At 45.7% G+C, this 14,421-nt stretch overlaps 1 protein-coding gene across 4 annotated transcripts in view; it reads left to right on the forward strand.

The window, feature by feature from the left end:
• Positions 1–14,421, forward strand: part of SMOX (spermine oxidase) — a 51,560-nt gene that overhangs the window by 12,029 nt on the left and 25,110 nt on the right. The window contains exon 1 of one of the 4 annotated variants that reach the window (XM_032684892.1): positions 13,184–13,317. The exons of 2 other annotated variants lie outside the window; for them this stretch is intronic. The gene's annotated coding sequence lies outside the window, so the exon portion shown is untranslated. Of the gene's footprint in view, positions 1–13,183; positions 13,318–13,581; positions 13,755–14,421 lie in introns of those variants that run through there. One more of the 4 variants, XM_032684895.1, reaches the window with a different exon arrangement.

Raw genomic sequence — 14,421 nt, forward strand, 5'->3', positions numbered from 1 at the left:
GTTGGCCAGGCAGCTTCACTTTTAAAAGCACAGTTTTTCTGGTGGTTAAATCCTTCTCAGAGGGGACTTTTGATAAAACGTGCAGGATCACTTTATCCCTGTTGATAAATCCAATGTGTTATAGCAAAGAATATGCCTCTCTCTTTCTGTGTGTGTGGGACACCTGGACTTTGCAGCAAGTTCCTGGTCCTAAAGCTTGTTTCCAGTACATGAAGCTGTGCAGTGGGCAGGATGAGAAAACTTTCACAGGGGTTGGTATGACCAGTTCTATACATGGAGGGGAGAAACCTATTTGATTATTAAATACTCTTCCTTTCTTCCCTGAGAAGATGAAATTACTGCAGTTACCCCGTTCTAAACTTTTGGAGTGGATTGACTCTTCTCAAAGGCATAATGAAAACAAAGCCAGACTTCTGTAGATGACTGTTTTTATTTAAAGATGTGTGGATATGAGCACATTTCGTGAGTTGTCACCACCTGATATATTCTCAGGAGAAAGTTCTACAAGGTGCAAAACATCCATCTGCCAAGGGGATCTTTAGCTCAAGGTAATGGGAGAGTGACTGTGTGAACTGTGTCCTGTCCAGATGTTGGATGACTTTGGGATGGATGCCCTTTGGATGGATGGAGGGTTTAGCACAGAGCTCAAGCCAAGCCCAACTTTTGGCCCTGTATCTTGGGTGAGCTGCCTACAGCTTTTCATTTATTTCTTGCTTCACCTCATCTGAAAAGTACCTTCACCTTGTTTTGCTGTCCAGCATCTGCCTGTAGTTGGCAGGAAAGACAGGAGCAGGCCTCTTAATCTTCAAGTGTCTTAAGGAAATGTAAACTCTGCTAAGTGTGCTTATCACCGAGCAGCTCATTTACCAGCTGTGCAAAGTACCTTGTGGTTCATTTACATGAGATGTTTAGAGGATTCTCTGCTGCATTCTGTCTTGACATCTGTGTTTGTGATCAGCAAGGGTTAAGAGGGAGGCACTTGTGTTCCACTGTATTGTGAATTTAGAGCCTGTTGACTTTCCCCTGGAAAATCTTATTTAATAGGAAAACTCCTAAATCGCTTTTATTTAGGATGGTAGGAAAAGATTTCAGGGCAAGTGTTTGGTCCGTTTTGGTTTAGAGAAACTCCCAAACCACCAATTTATTTTGGATGATCTAAAGGATATCAGCTGAATACAGAAGAGTTTTTATAGTTATCCACACCTGATTTAGTGCCTGAACTAAAAGCATGGTCAGTAGGGAAAAATCATATTTTTTTGAAAGGGTAGCTCACATCTCAGCATCCAGATTACTGGGACAAGCTCTGTGTCCTTGTTTTCCCAAAGTAGTCCCACTGAGGCACTGACTGGGGAGAGCTGCAGGTAACTTTTTCCTTTCTCTTACACGTACCTGGGTCACATTGCAATTGGAGGCATCCAGAAGGAATGAAGGAGAGTGGTCTGCTGCAGATGGTCCCAGAATGAGGTGATGGTTACATGTTTTCTGTTGCAATATCCATAATAATGCCTTTATCTCCCGTCCCAATCTGCTGTGTAATGACATGGATTCCCATTCTCAATCCGTCATCAACTTCCAGTCAGGCTCGACTTCAGCCCGTACTTATTAAAGGGTGAAGAATGCTCTGTCATGTGCAGTTGATAAGGGAATTCAGAAATAAAAGTGCATATTAAATTGTCAGTAGCCTTTTTTTCCCCCCTTTAACTTTAGCTGGAAAAAAATGATGGCGTAGCTTGTTTTCCTCCTCCTACGTGGGCAATATCTGGGCATGCCCAGCTCTTGCAGGATTGTTTTTCAAAACCAAGGTAACCCTTAGGCTGGTCCTGTCTGGCTGCTGCCTGCTGCAGATCAAACCCACACCCAGAAATGCAGGAATCAAAAGCAGAACACCTGCTTGGTTGGTCATTAGTGTCTTCTTGACAGGTTTTAAAACATGTTGTTTTCAGGAAAACGAGGAGTTGACAATTGCGAGCCGAGGATTTGTCCCGCCGCTCTGGCTGGGCATGGATGAGCTGTCCTTGTAGAGGGATCCACAGTAGGATGGTGTCACTGTAGGTCTTCATTAGGGTCTTTAAGCACTATTTTAAGTTTCCTGAGCTTAAGTCATAGAACATCTGATGCCTGTGACAGGCAGGCCTCTGGAGAGCTGCGCAGAGATCCTCGTGTCTCCCCAGAGCGGTGCCCTGTGTTTCAGAAAGGGACATTGTGAGTGAGGAGAACAAGTTTCAGATCACATGTCCCCCAGCAAGTACTGTTCTTTCGATAGGAAGACTTGTTGGAGAATGTTAATTGAGTCCCTTTTTAAATGAAGGAGCCTTTGCTTCCTTCCCAAGTTTTCAAAACAAATTTTCCAAATACAGTGCCTATGTTTCATTCAAGTGTAAATCCTTTCTCTTTAACCTGGAAGTTATCCCAGAAAAAAGCCTATCCATTCACTGCAGGACAGACCTTTGTGGTTGTAGTGGAGAAAAAAGCAGTGGATCAAATTGTCCAAACAGGAAGGGAATTAAGAAAAGCCTTTGCTCAGTGAGCGGAGCTCTCATTTCACTTTAAATGGTTGTCCTACAAACTCCGCTTTACATCTCCATTGCTTTTGAAGCATCACACAATGATTGAAGTGTCTGCTAAATTTGGAAATGACAAATTTTCCCTGCCAACATGCCAGCCTATCTGCAGGGATTTCAGCATGTAGTTATGGGATGGATGCAAGCAGTGATTTGAAGTTTACTGGCTTGTTACTTCACCTGGCTTGCACATGGCTCAGTCCTGGTGGGGATCTAGTACCTTACGCTGATTCCTTTTCATTTGAGGGCATTAATGGAAATGCTTTTTTGGCACAGCCAGGTGCTCGTGCTGTTTTACATTCGGTGAAGCTGAGGCAGTGGAAGGATCAAGCGTGGTGTGCTGAATAAAATGAGCTCCCACCTGAACATGTTGAAATTGTGCTAGATTTTTGGCAAGTTACGGGTAGGATTGTCATTCTTTTACTCCAGTCACATCGGGAGGCTGTGGAAGAAGAGATAAATCCCAAATGTCCCAGTTCCAAGATTCTGCTGTTTACCATATGACAAGTCTTCCTGCTCTGTGAAAAATCTCTTAGATCTAAAATCTGTCCTTTTTTTTTCCTCAGCCCGAGCTATTTAATTTTTCTCTCTCTGAGCAACGTTTTATCTCAATTCTGTGAAACTGTTTGAGGCACAGTTTCATGAAGAGGATCAATACAAAGTAAACTTCCCTTTTTTTTCCATTAAAATGTCTTGATTGTCACAGAGAAGAATTGTTTTGAGTTCAGGTGTGTCGGGAGAAATGAAAGGCACCTTGCAGCAGTGATAATCCATCATTGGAGTGCATCCCATGGCACTCCAGGCTGCACTTGCCTGCAAGGCACTTAGTAACCTCAAAGCACAAGAAGTCGATGGGAGGAGGTTTTCTGTTGGAATCTCCAGACAAAATTTCATCCTCGGGCTTTGTTTTGAAGTTTGCAACAAGGTGGGAACAAAGCCCAAGGTGTCACTGTGGTGTTTTCATCTCCTTCCTCACCCACCCTTCTGTTTCTTGTCTTTGATTTCGTTTGACCTTTAAAGGTCCATCCCCTGCAGCCCAAACTATTCTGTGATTCCATGATTCACGAGCTGTTTCTGCTCGCTGCTCCATTTCACACTTGGGAGGAAAATCACTCAGCAGGGTGAGTTGCTTCTGTTCCTTTACAGCAGGGATGTATTCCTGTGTAAGAGGTTTTCCATAGCAGTGCCCATTTCCTTTGGATATCTCCAGGTTACCTGGATGCAGACAATGTATAGTGAGGAGAAAGTCGATGCTTTTGTGTTAAAACATTTCTTGTTGCTGCATGCAAACCTGTGGGGAAAACTCATCTTCTTCAGGGGAAGCTTCTGGTGGGTACAGACCTCAGCCAGCCAGTCTGCCAGACATAACCCAGGCCTCCTCAGGATCCAAGGACATGCTTCCCAACCTGAATTCCCCTGCCTTGGGCTCTGGGCTGCTGTGTGAGCATGTTTGTGCAGACAGCAGGATGGAGAAGGCTGTGTGTCTCAGCGTGCTGAGGCCAGCCCTGGTTGTGTGTCTGCTGCCTTAAAGCTGGAACATGTGGTTTGCCTTCAACCACGAGCCCAGGAGAAGTCTCCTCCACGCAGCTGCACCTGGAGAGACATATTTTTCCTGGAGTCACGTCTGGTCTGTTCCAGGATGAAGTCGATCCAGTTATTGTGGGAGTAAATCCATGTGGTGTTTGGCTTTTCTAATTTTGGCTCTCTTCCCGTGGTGTTTCTGTTGGATTTAGTGATTTTCCCTGTGGCTTGAATGGTGAAGAAGTGGTAACTGCTCGGGGATGGCTTGAAATCAAAGATTGAGTGTGGGTGTTGCTTTCAAAAAGAGAAGAAATGATGCTATTTCGAGAGCTGTGCTGCTATTTCAGGGCAGTTTGGTTGGTCTGGGTTCTGAGAAGTGGTGAGAAAAAATAATTGCTTTTGGGCAAGTGTGTCTCATATGGTGTGTCCTGAAATGATCCTCATGTACACATTGAGCTGGAACCACTACTGAGCCTCTCTGCATGTAGATTTAGTCTGTCTCCTCCTAGTGCAGAGGATGGGAGGAGAAGAAAAGACTCCTGTTGGAACTTTGCTCCCAAGCTTGCTGCAACAAATTTAAAACCTCAAGCCACAGCGAATTCCCAAGTGTAATTTGGACACCAGTGTTTATTTGACTGAGACACGATTGTGTACTGAGTTGTGCAAACACGGGCATGTTTCCTATTTAATTAAGGCTGGTTTTATCAATTAATTTTCCCAAACAATTGGAGAGAGAAGGAGGGTGGAGAAGATAAGATCACACGATCGTGCAGGGGGGATGGGATACAGCTCCTTTTGGCAGCTGGAATACGAGTTCTGCAGGAAACTTGTTTGCGGCATTGTTCTATCCTTTATGTCAGTGTTTTTTAGTTTATAACCTCTTTTTTTCCCCCCTGTAGTTTACTATCTCTCTCTCCTTTACAGTCCTGAAACACCAAGCTTTGCTTTCACCAGGAGCTCAGCAGTGGCAGATACTTCCCGATGCTCAGTGTGATTGAGGAGCTGGAAATAGGGGAAGATTCCCACTAGGAGGTCAACCAGAGCCTGGGAAGCTTGCAAAGACATGGGGAAAGGCAATCCCAGTTTGGGACTGGTTGTTACTTGTCCTGGTTAGTTCAACAGCTCTGTTCCTGAGCTATTAACCCTTTGTCCTGAGCTTACTGTGCTGGTTTAGGTTCTGGCCAGCTGCCAGTGTGGATAGATCTCTGGTGGTCAATAGGATTTGGAAACCAGTGGCATTAGAGCTTTTGGCTAGATCACTGTTTCTATCCCCAGGGTTAAGATGAGGATATCCCATTCACTGCAGCAGGCTGAACACCACTCTGATGTCCCTGTTCTCTCCAGCTTCTCCTGATGCAGAAAAGGAGTGTTCTGGCAGCAAAAGCTGTCTCTGTGATGCAGTAGAGGGATGTTGTGGGATGCCTTCTGGGTAGGTGGGACCTTTTACCTGTCTGCAGCCTTCCAAAATCAAGGGGGTGCTGGTGCTTCAGCTACAGCACATGCTTGTTCAGTCTGCAGGGGATTTGCAGAGCAGTGGAGTTCCTGGATTTCCTCTGTTGTCAAAGGAACCTGCCCAAGCTGTGCTTTTTGTTGCTGCTGTGATAAGCTGCGTCCTGTGTAATAAATACTGTAGCCTCTGACACACAAACATAGTGCTACAGTGTTCTGATCTTGCTGGCTGTGTAGGCAGGAGAAGCTCCATAGCCCAGACTTCATTCTCAGCCCATTTCTCTGGGAGTCACTTGAGGATGATGACCTCCTCCAACAGGAGTGTCTGATGGTAGAGAAAATCTTCCAGTCCTTAATTTTATCCCCTCACTGTAAATCAAGATGCTGAGCCACTGGCCAAGGGGTGTTCCAGAGGCTGCCAGAGGGACCTTTGCAGAGTAATTCCAGATGGCCTGCTCCTATCCCATCCCCTTGGAGCTGGCAGGGCCTGCCACGTTCTCACCGTACCCTTCAGCCAGAGGAGCACAATTATTTTAATTTATTTTCTTTTCTTTTCCCTCAGATGAGGAGGATTTGGAAAAACGCATAATGGTGCATTTTATCAGCGAGTTTTAAATGGTGTGATTCATCCCCCGTGTTCTTGGCGTGACATTCCTTGGTTTATTTTTTGGATATCCGTGCAGCTCTGTCAGTGCCAAGCACTGTATGGAGGTGCCCCGTGGCAGACAACCTGCTCTGCCCATATGTTCACTTTAAAGAAAACAACATCCAGCTCATAATAGGAAGTCTTTATACTGCATGCCAAGACGCTTGGGGCTTGTTAAATATATTCTACTTGTCAACAACTACCCAATTTAAGAAGCAGCTTTGGTGTGAATCAGCTTTGAACAAGTTCATTTGACTCGAGGGATATTTGCAGGCATTAAAACAAGTTGGATCACAGTGGTAAAAATGTGCAGTGGTTTCCTGATCAAAAGCACCAGCCAGTGACCCATTTTTTTTTTCTGTTTAAATCTCCTCCAAACGTTCAAAAGTACTGAGATTTTCACAGTTAGCAAATTTTTGGTGATTCTGGAGGATGGGGGAGGCTTAATAGGGCAAGTGTTTCAGGGGTCCACTGGATGTGGGTGTGGGTGCTGGTGGCTCATTCCAGTGCTTCCCATCCCTCCTTGTCTTGAAGACCGACTTGTCCCAGATGCTGTTCCATCCACATTTCCCTCTCTCCATGGACTGATTAGTCAAATCACTCAGGGATTTGGACACAATCTATGTCTTTTCTTGCAACACAGCTTCTGATAAGCTGCTCAGAAAATTGAGTAGCAAAGGAGGTGCCGGGTGCCTCTGAGATAGCAGGAGGTCTTATCCTGGAACCTGTTCCACCATCTTTGCTGATTCAGACTTAATTATAAAATGTCAAATTTCATGGCTAAGGGTCTTTTCCAACCTGAACGGTTCTGTGAGTTCTGTGGTTTGTTCTCTGTCTCCCCCCTGCATTTTTCCTGCATGATGATGGTGTGGAAAGAGGCAAAGGGGACGCCTGTCTTGGGTCATACTTGTGAAAAAATACTGTTTGTCAGAACTATTTTTTTTTTGTTGTTGTTGAAGAACTTGAACACTTCTGTTTCTTTTTCCAGCAGTGTAAGACCAGGCAGTAGTACCGTGGTGGGAGGCTGCATAAGATCTGATGGCCTCAACTTTAATATCCAGCAGCTTTGGGTTGCTTCTCATTAATAACTAGAGGAGTAGTTTACAGAGTCCATTGTTTGTTGTGTGTGTATTGAAGAAGCACAGCTTCTTCCCAGCTTGGGAAGAGGAGACAATTTAGTGTGGCCATTTCTCTGTCTCTCCTGAGATGAAGGGAGATTATATTTCGGGAAGTGAGTGGGTAAATGAAGTTAAAGCTTTCAGGTAAATGAACAAAAACCCAGCTAAGGTCAGCTTCTAAGGCTGAAGACCTGAGTCTGGACTGTATTTTTTAGTGCTGTGTTTCCCTCTGTCTCTTTTGCGATGTGTCCTGAGGAAGAAGAGCTCAGAGTCAGCCTGAAGTTCTCTCCTGCCTTGAAAAAAGCAGGATGCTGAGGAGGTTTTGGGCATGAGGCTGCAGGTTTGGTGTGTGGGAAGAACAGGAAGCATTTTGGCACGCTGCTGTCCAGGAGTACACGTGGGGTGTTATTAGAGCCTTTCCTTCCTTGATGTCTGATCCAGCCCTGCACTCCCTGTGTGTCAGTCATTGGGGTGGGTCAGTAATTTGTAACTGGGGCTGGTAGGTGCTAATGGAAGATCAGCATTTTCGGTGCCTCGAGCCACACTTGATGGCTTGGGCTTTTACCTGGGTTTATTTTAGTGGATTGTAGCTTTTGTCTTCAGTTCCAACTTCAGTTTCTTTCTCACAGCCACCCCTATAAATTCCAGAAGCTCTCTGGTTATCAAATCACTTAATTTCAGCTGCTGCTTATGGAAATATAAGGGATTAATGAGTTGCTCATTGGCAACAGGAGTGCTGGCTTGTTTGTACCACCATGGTGAGAAAGATGAGCATGGTCATCTCTCTTTCCCCAGGGCTGGTGGGGACAGGGGAGGCACACAGGACAAATGGATTGTGGTGATGGTGTGGGGTGCAGTGGAGAGGGTGCTGCAGAGGTGATGGAGGTGCTCCACTCAAGACCTGCTTGGGACCAGGGAGAGTTGCCCACTCAGGCTCACGTGTCCCCCCCGCAGCACCTGCAAGGCTCCTCACTCTGGTCAGGCATGACAAGGTGATGAGGAACATGGGGATGGAGTCACAGTGATGGGAAAAGCAGGGATTTTGCATCTGTCTTCCTTGTTTCAAGTACTGGAAAACACTATGTTCAAGGAGCCATGCTGATGATGGTCCTGGTTTGAGTAGGGTCTTTCAGGGGCTGCTTCTGACCAACACTTGAGTTTCTGTGAGCTGTCAGAACAGGTCTCCTCTGCCCACACCTGGCAGCTGCCTGCAGAAGGGGGTAGCAGCACTGGTCTGGGGCTGAGTGACTGTTCCAGCTGCTCCATCCACCTGGCAAACCCGTTCAGACTAAAATAATGACTTGGGTAAAGCCTGAGCTCGAGGGTGCCCATGAAGTGCCACTCTCCAGGTAGTTTCAGCCCAGCAGTTGGAGGTGAGCTGCTGGCACGTGCAGGAGTAACATGAGATAACCTTGATCTCACTGGTACTTGTGCCTCAGTGACACAGGTTTATGAGCTTGGGAAGGGCTCTGGTATGTATGTAGGAGGCTGAGGACCGTTATCCTGCTCCTGCAGCTCTCCAGGTAGTTGAGCAAACGAGGTGTGTCAGCTTCTGATGCCGCAGAGCTCCCGTTCGCCGCAGTTGCAGCCCTGGCTGGTGTTTGCACAACCACTGCACAAAGGCAGTTTGTAACAGCAGGCTGGGCTCACCTGGGGGTCTGACTGACCTGGAGGACTTGAGTTCAGTTTATGACACTCCTGCCTCGTCCTGAAAGGGTGTAAATGGTGACTCTGGAAAGGATTGTGAGTTTGACGTGGATGAAAAAAAAGAGGGAGAAAGGAAAAAGAGACGTACCTTCCAGTTTGACATGTTTACAGCCTGGAGAGCTTGGAAAGAGCATCTTGAAATAACAGGCAGTAAGGATTAATGTGCTTGTGTCTGAGGAGGCTGATGAAAGGGGGAAAGAGGGAGAACTTACAAAATGCCTGTGTGTTGTGCCAGGAGCTGTGGAGAACCATAGGAAACAGCGTTGGGAGGCACTGACAGGCAGTACTGGGGCCAGCCCAGAAATCCCTTCCACTTCATTTTTGTATCTACTCAGAGATATGATCTGTTCTGCCCTGACCTATGCTCAGGGGACAGCCTGAGTCTGAAGCCTGGAAAGGTGTTAAAAGAGATAAAATTGCTCCAACTAGAATAATCTTTCCAAGCACTTCTCCCTCAGCTTAGGGAAAAAAGGTGCATTAGAGATGATAATTGAAAATTCTGTTACTGCAGTTGCTTAGGCAAAGGTTACTCATTACAACTGTGCACTTGCTCAGTACAAGTAGTGCTGGGCTGTGTAATGAGTTAATGGCCTAAAAACTGGAGTGTCTCTACATCTGCTGAATAAGTCACCTTTCTGTTTCTATTGTGGAGCTTTTGCAAATGGGTTTAGCTAACAGAGCTTTCAGATAACCACTTTTCCTTATGCAGCTGATGAAATAATAGAGATTATTGCATCTATTGGAAAAAGGCTTTTGAAACTCTGTATGAAAAAGTTTGCTGGTATTATTATTATTTTTTTTATTGCTTTTTGAGGCCCAGGACATGGGCCTCCAGATGCTCTGGACTGGATGGTGATCACAAATTTCCATTCCTTAGGCATCTCTGGAAACCACCTGCATGTGTGTTCCATCTCTACAACACCCTGCTAATAATTCAAGGGCTCACAGACAGACAGTTCTGCATCGTGGTTGATCCCCGAGTGTGCAAAGTCCAGAAAATTTTGTCTTGCAGCTCTGCCCTGGCCTCATCCATGGAATGGGCAGGAGCATTCCCAGAACCACAGCCCTGTCTTCTGGTGGGACTGGAGTGTAAATGTCTGTGATAGATTGAATCCTGATTTGGAAGCTTCAAGCAATATCCTCTCTGTCTTCAGTGAAAAGGATTTCAGCAGCTGATTAGCGTCACTGTTAAAAATGAGATACTTTATTCTTGTGATTTTTTTTTTCCTAGCTTCTGCTCTCCGTTGCTCAATCTCACTTTGTCTCTGGTTAGATTGAATGAAGCCTTTGGTGTCAAGTATTCTGTGTTTGTAAACACTTTGAGGCTGTGATGACAAACCTGCATTACAAACACATGTGTGTGCAGTGCCCCGTCATGTGCTGATAGGATCTTGAATAGCTGCACTTAAAATAATGAGAAAATAGTAGTGTGTTTATTTCTTGTGCTTCCATTTAGTCTTTCAGCTGAGTCTTGTTGGTTTTATCCGAGTTCCTTTCAAGCACATGGAATATTGTTGCTTAGTTTTTCTGGTTAAGGATGATGCTTAATTCCCATCGTTTCAAAACCTGGAGGGAATAAAGTGATTCTGGTGCATTTTTATGCTGGGGCTGCTCAGTCTGTGCTGTCAGCAGGGAATTTGTTTGTGTTGATGCTGCATTTCTCACCCTCCAGACTGGCTGTTACACTTGTTAATGTGAAGACTGTTGATATAACACCATATAAGAGCACTCAGGAAGGTTGGAGGTCTGTTTTAAATGGTCTGTAAGCTCCCTTTCAGCTTGTCCATCCTGAGATGGGAATGTCAGAGAGCAGCAGGATGGATTCCTCCTCTTCTCCACGACCTGAAAGGCTGAGGGCAGCAGATGCAAGTAGGACACCCAAAATAATGTAAGGGTTTGTAGAATGCCAGGAACTCACAGCTATGGCTCATGGGTATAAGACAACCTGAAGTCTGAAGAAAGGTCACTTTTTAAAGATTAACCAATCCTGATGGAAAAAAACCCCAGCAAACAAACCCCAAAATCCCAACCAACCCCCAGCCAAGCCTTCAAGCACACAAGGCTTGTTTTCAGAGCATTGCCTTGCCCAAATCTTTGTATCATCACAGCTACAACAGTACTACCACGGGAGCCTTTGGGTGAGCTAAGAATAGCAGATTTCCTTGAGAAATGCTTTTGTTTATTTGGGTTTTGTATTTTTAAGTAGTTGGAGCCTTGGTGACCTTTTTCTGAAGGGTCCTAGAAGAATAGCCTGCTCAGAGAGCATTGTTGTAATAAGGAGGGCAGTTGTGAACTACCTTAATTCTCTGGCTTCTTCCTTGTGACCTGCGAGGTTTTACTGGCAAAATGAGGGGAAAAAAACCTCATGAAGTTGTCACACCTCTGAACTTTTCATAGCTGAGATCAGCAGAGATTAAAGGATGGGGACCTCAGAGGATTGAAGGGTAAAAATGCCAGGAATGGAAACCCATGATTCTGGGTTGGTAGAATGATGCCCATCTTAGAAAACATATTTTCGCAAAGATTTTGTCTGCTGGGAAACAGCAGTTATGCTCAGGATTTATTTTCTTTTTCAGGGAAGGGTTGGTTTCAGGGATTTTTTTTTTTTAAAGGGTTTTATTTTTTGAATTAAGGAAATAGAAGGGGATCAATGAAGGGGTAGTGGCACATAGAGAGGCAGGGGCAGGATGGTGATAGTGAGGAAAGGGAACAGGTCTGGTAGTAGAAGGGATTAAAATATCCTGAGTGAAACACACGTGAGATAAGAGGATCAAAGCTGTATATTTAAGACAAAAGAAAGATGTGTATTTGGATATTTTATTGTGGCCTGTTGGCTGTCAGGCAGGAAGGCTGTAAGCAAGACAAAGCAGGGGAATTTGACTTTCAGTGGCACTGTGCTTTAGTGCTACCCTTGCTCTTAGATGGACACAAAGTAAAATTACAGCCTGAGAGAGACTCACAGTACAACAGCCAACACACTTCCTACCCTGTGATTAAAAGAGAAAAAAAAAAAAGGAGAAAGAAACAACTGTTTTTGGCAACTAAGGAAAAGTAAAAAGCCAAACTATCTTTGTGTCAGAGGACCTGGTGATATTCACTGGCTCGAGCCCTGACTGGTGGCTTGGCAAGTGCTGAAGGGAGAGCACTGAGCACACTGAACTGTGTTTTATGTGCTTGTCTTAACTTGGGAGCCGAGAAAAGTGTATAATTGATACTGAAATAAAGTGCAGTGGGGATTCATGTATTTGTATCACCTGTTTATTTCACAATGGAACGTGGATCCTGGTTGGAAAGCTCGAGCTTTTGCTATATTTTAATTGCCTTCTCCTGCTGATCATACAGTTAAAGGTTGTTTGCTGAGTAGGGGTGGTTTCCAAATCAGGGTTCTGTACACACAAAATACCCTGTTATTTTCTCATCTGTCTAGACAGGTCACCTAATCCAGTATTAAAATGCTGAAACAGGAGGGAAAACATTTTCTGGAAGCTTTCATGTGAAGAATTCACAGGAGCTCGCCAAAGCCAGGATTAGGAAAGCTGTGCTTGAAGAACTGAGCTGACCTGGTTCAGTTTCTATAGGAAGTAGATGGCAGAAATGATGTTTCCTTCTTGTGGCAGTTAAAATACATGGATTAAAGTGTTATCTGGAGATTGAGGAGTGTTGTAGAATGTCTATGGGAGTGAGTTCTCCCCTCTGTTCTGCCCTAGTGAGACCTCCTCCTGCAGAGCTGCCTCCAGCCCTGGGAACAACAGCACAAGGACGTGGAGCTGCTGGAGAGAGTCCAGAGGAGGCCCTGGAGATGCTACCAGGGCTGGAGCCCCTCTGCTCTGGAGCCAGGCTGGGAGAGCTGGGGGGGTTCCCCTGGAGAAGTCTCCAGGAGAGAGAGACCTTCCAGCACTTATAGGAAAGAGAGAGAGCGACTTTTTAAAAAAGCAGACAGTGATAGGACAAGGAGGGAACAGTTTTAAAATAAAGGAGAGGTTTAGATTGAATGTTGGGATGAAGGTCTTACCTACGAGTGTGGGGAGGCCCAGAGAAGCTGTGGCTGCCCCTGGATCCCTGGAAGTGTCCAAGGCCAGGTTGGATGGGGCTTGGAGCAACCTGGGCTAGTGGAAGGTGTCCCTGCCCATGGCAGGGGGTGGAACGAGAGGAGCTCTAAGGTCCCATCCAGTCAGGATTCTGTGACTCTCCATTCTGTTGGGCAGTGGCAGTTGGGACCTGCTGCAGTGGCAGTTGGAAGTGGTGCAGTGCCAGTTGGAACAAGCTCTGATGGCAGAGCCAGAGTTTGCACACACTGTGCAGATCCCTCGTGCAGGTGAGTCCAGCTAAGGGTGGATTGAGCTGAAGCTGTTCCAGTTTAAAGATTTTCAAAACAGTTCTCAGAGCCCCATTGGGACCACCCTGCTTTTCATACCACTGCTTAAAACTGCAGTCTGGTGTCACCTCTCCTCAGAGAGTGGATGTTGCTTGGTCAACATACATAAATGCTCTAAGATCCTGGAGAAAAAGGGACTCTCCAAATGAAACTACTGTTACCTTGAACTTTGTTAGTACATGTGATCAGAAACTTCAATAGGCCAGCAGTGTCTTCAGTGCAAAGGTTCGACCCTTCTGGTGATGGAAGAGAGGAACAGTCAACCCTTTGGCACTGGCCAAGCGTTGGGTGAATTGAGGAGGAACTCAGAAGGGGTATCCAGCAGCTTGGCAACAGGAAGAGGCAGAACACTGTCTCCTTGCATAGCTGTGTATTCAGTGTTTGGGGAGGGAGGATGGTAAAGCTAGGAATTGTGTGTGTGTTTTATCCAAATCATTGGGCACCAGCAGATTCCAAGGCCGATGAATCGCGGGCTGTGTGTTTATCCTTTACAAGCTGGGACTGATGCCAGTGTGGGCCTGGTGGAGTTTGGGTCTCTGTACCCTGTTCCTTCATGCTCCTGAGGGCAGGTGTGAACTGCCCAGAACCAGATGTCTACACGCTGACATTTGTGTGTAAAGACATCCTGCATTGGTGATCCCTGATTAGGGACCCTTAGCCATGGACTCAGGCTGCTGAGTCCCACCTACTAAAATAAGGTAATGGGACCTGAGAACTAAGGATGGACACTGGTATAAAGATGACTTCTGGGAGTTTACAAAGGAAAATTGGGTCCTGCTCAGAGGAGCCGTTGGATGTATTAGGTAGGTGGAGATAGAGTTGAACTGGTCAGGACTGGTGTGGGTTTAAACCTCTCTTCATCAAAGCCCAAGGCTGATCCTGATGTGGCAGGACAGCGTTGGCTCCAGAGGCTGCATCACGTGGCTGTGAATTTCTGAACTGGCCCTTGTTGGGTTTCATCAGTTGAAACCTTTTCCCGTCTGTCCCATTTCTGTAATGATTGGTTTGATATCCAGTCTCCGTGCTTGGAGCTAAACCCTCCTT

This window comes from Chiroxiphia lanceolata, chromosome 4, assembly GCF_009829145.1.
Source record: "Chiroxiphia lanceolata isolate bChiLan1 chromosome 4, bChiLan1.pri, whole genome shotgun sequence".
NCBI lineage: Eukaryota > Metazoa > Chordata > Aves > Passeriformes > Pipridae > Chiroxiphia > Chiroxiphia lanceolata.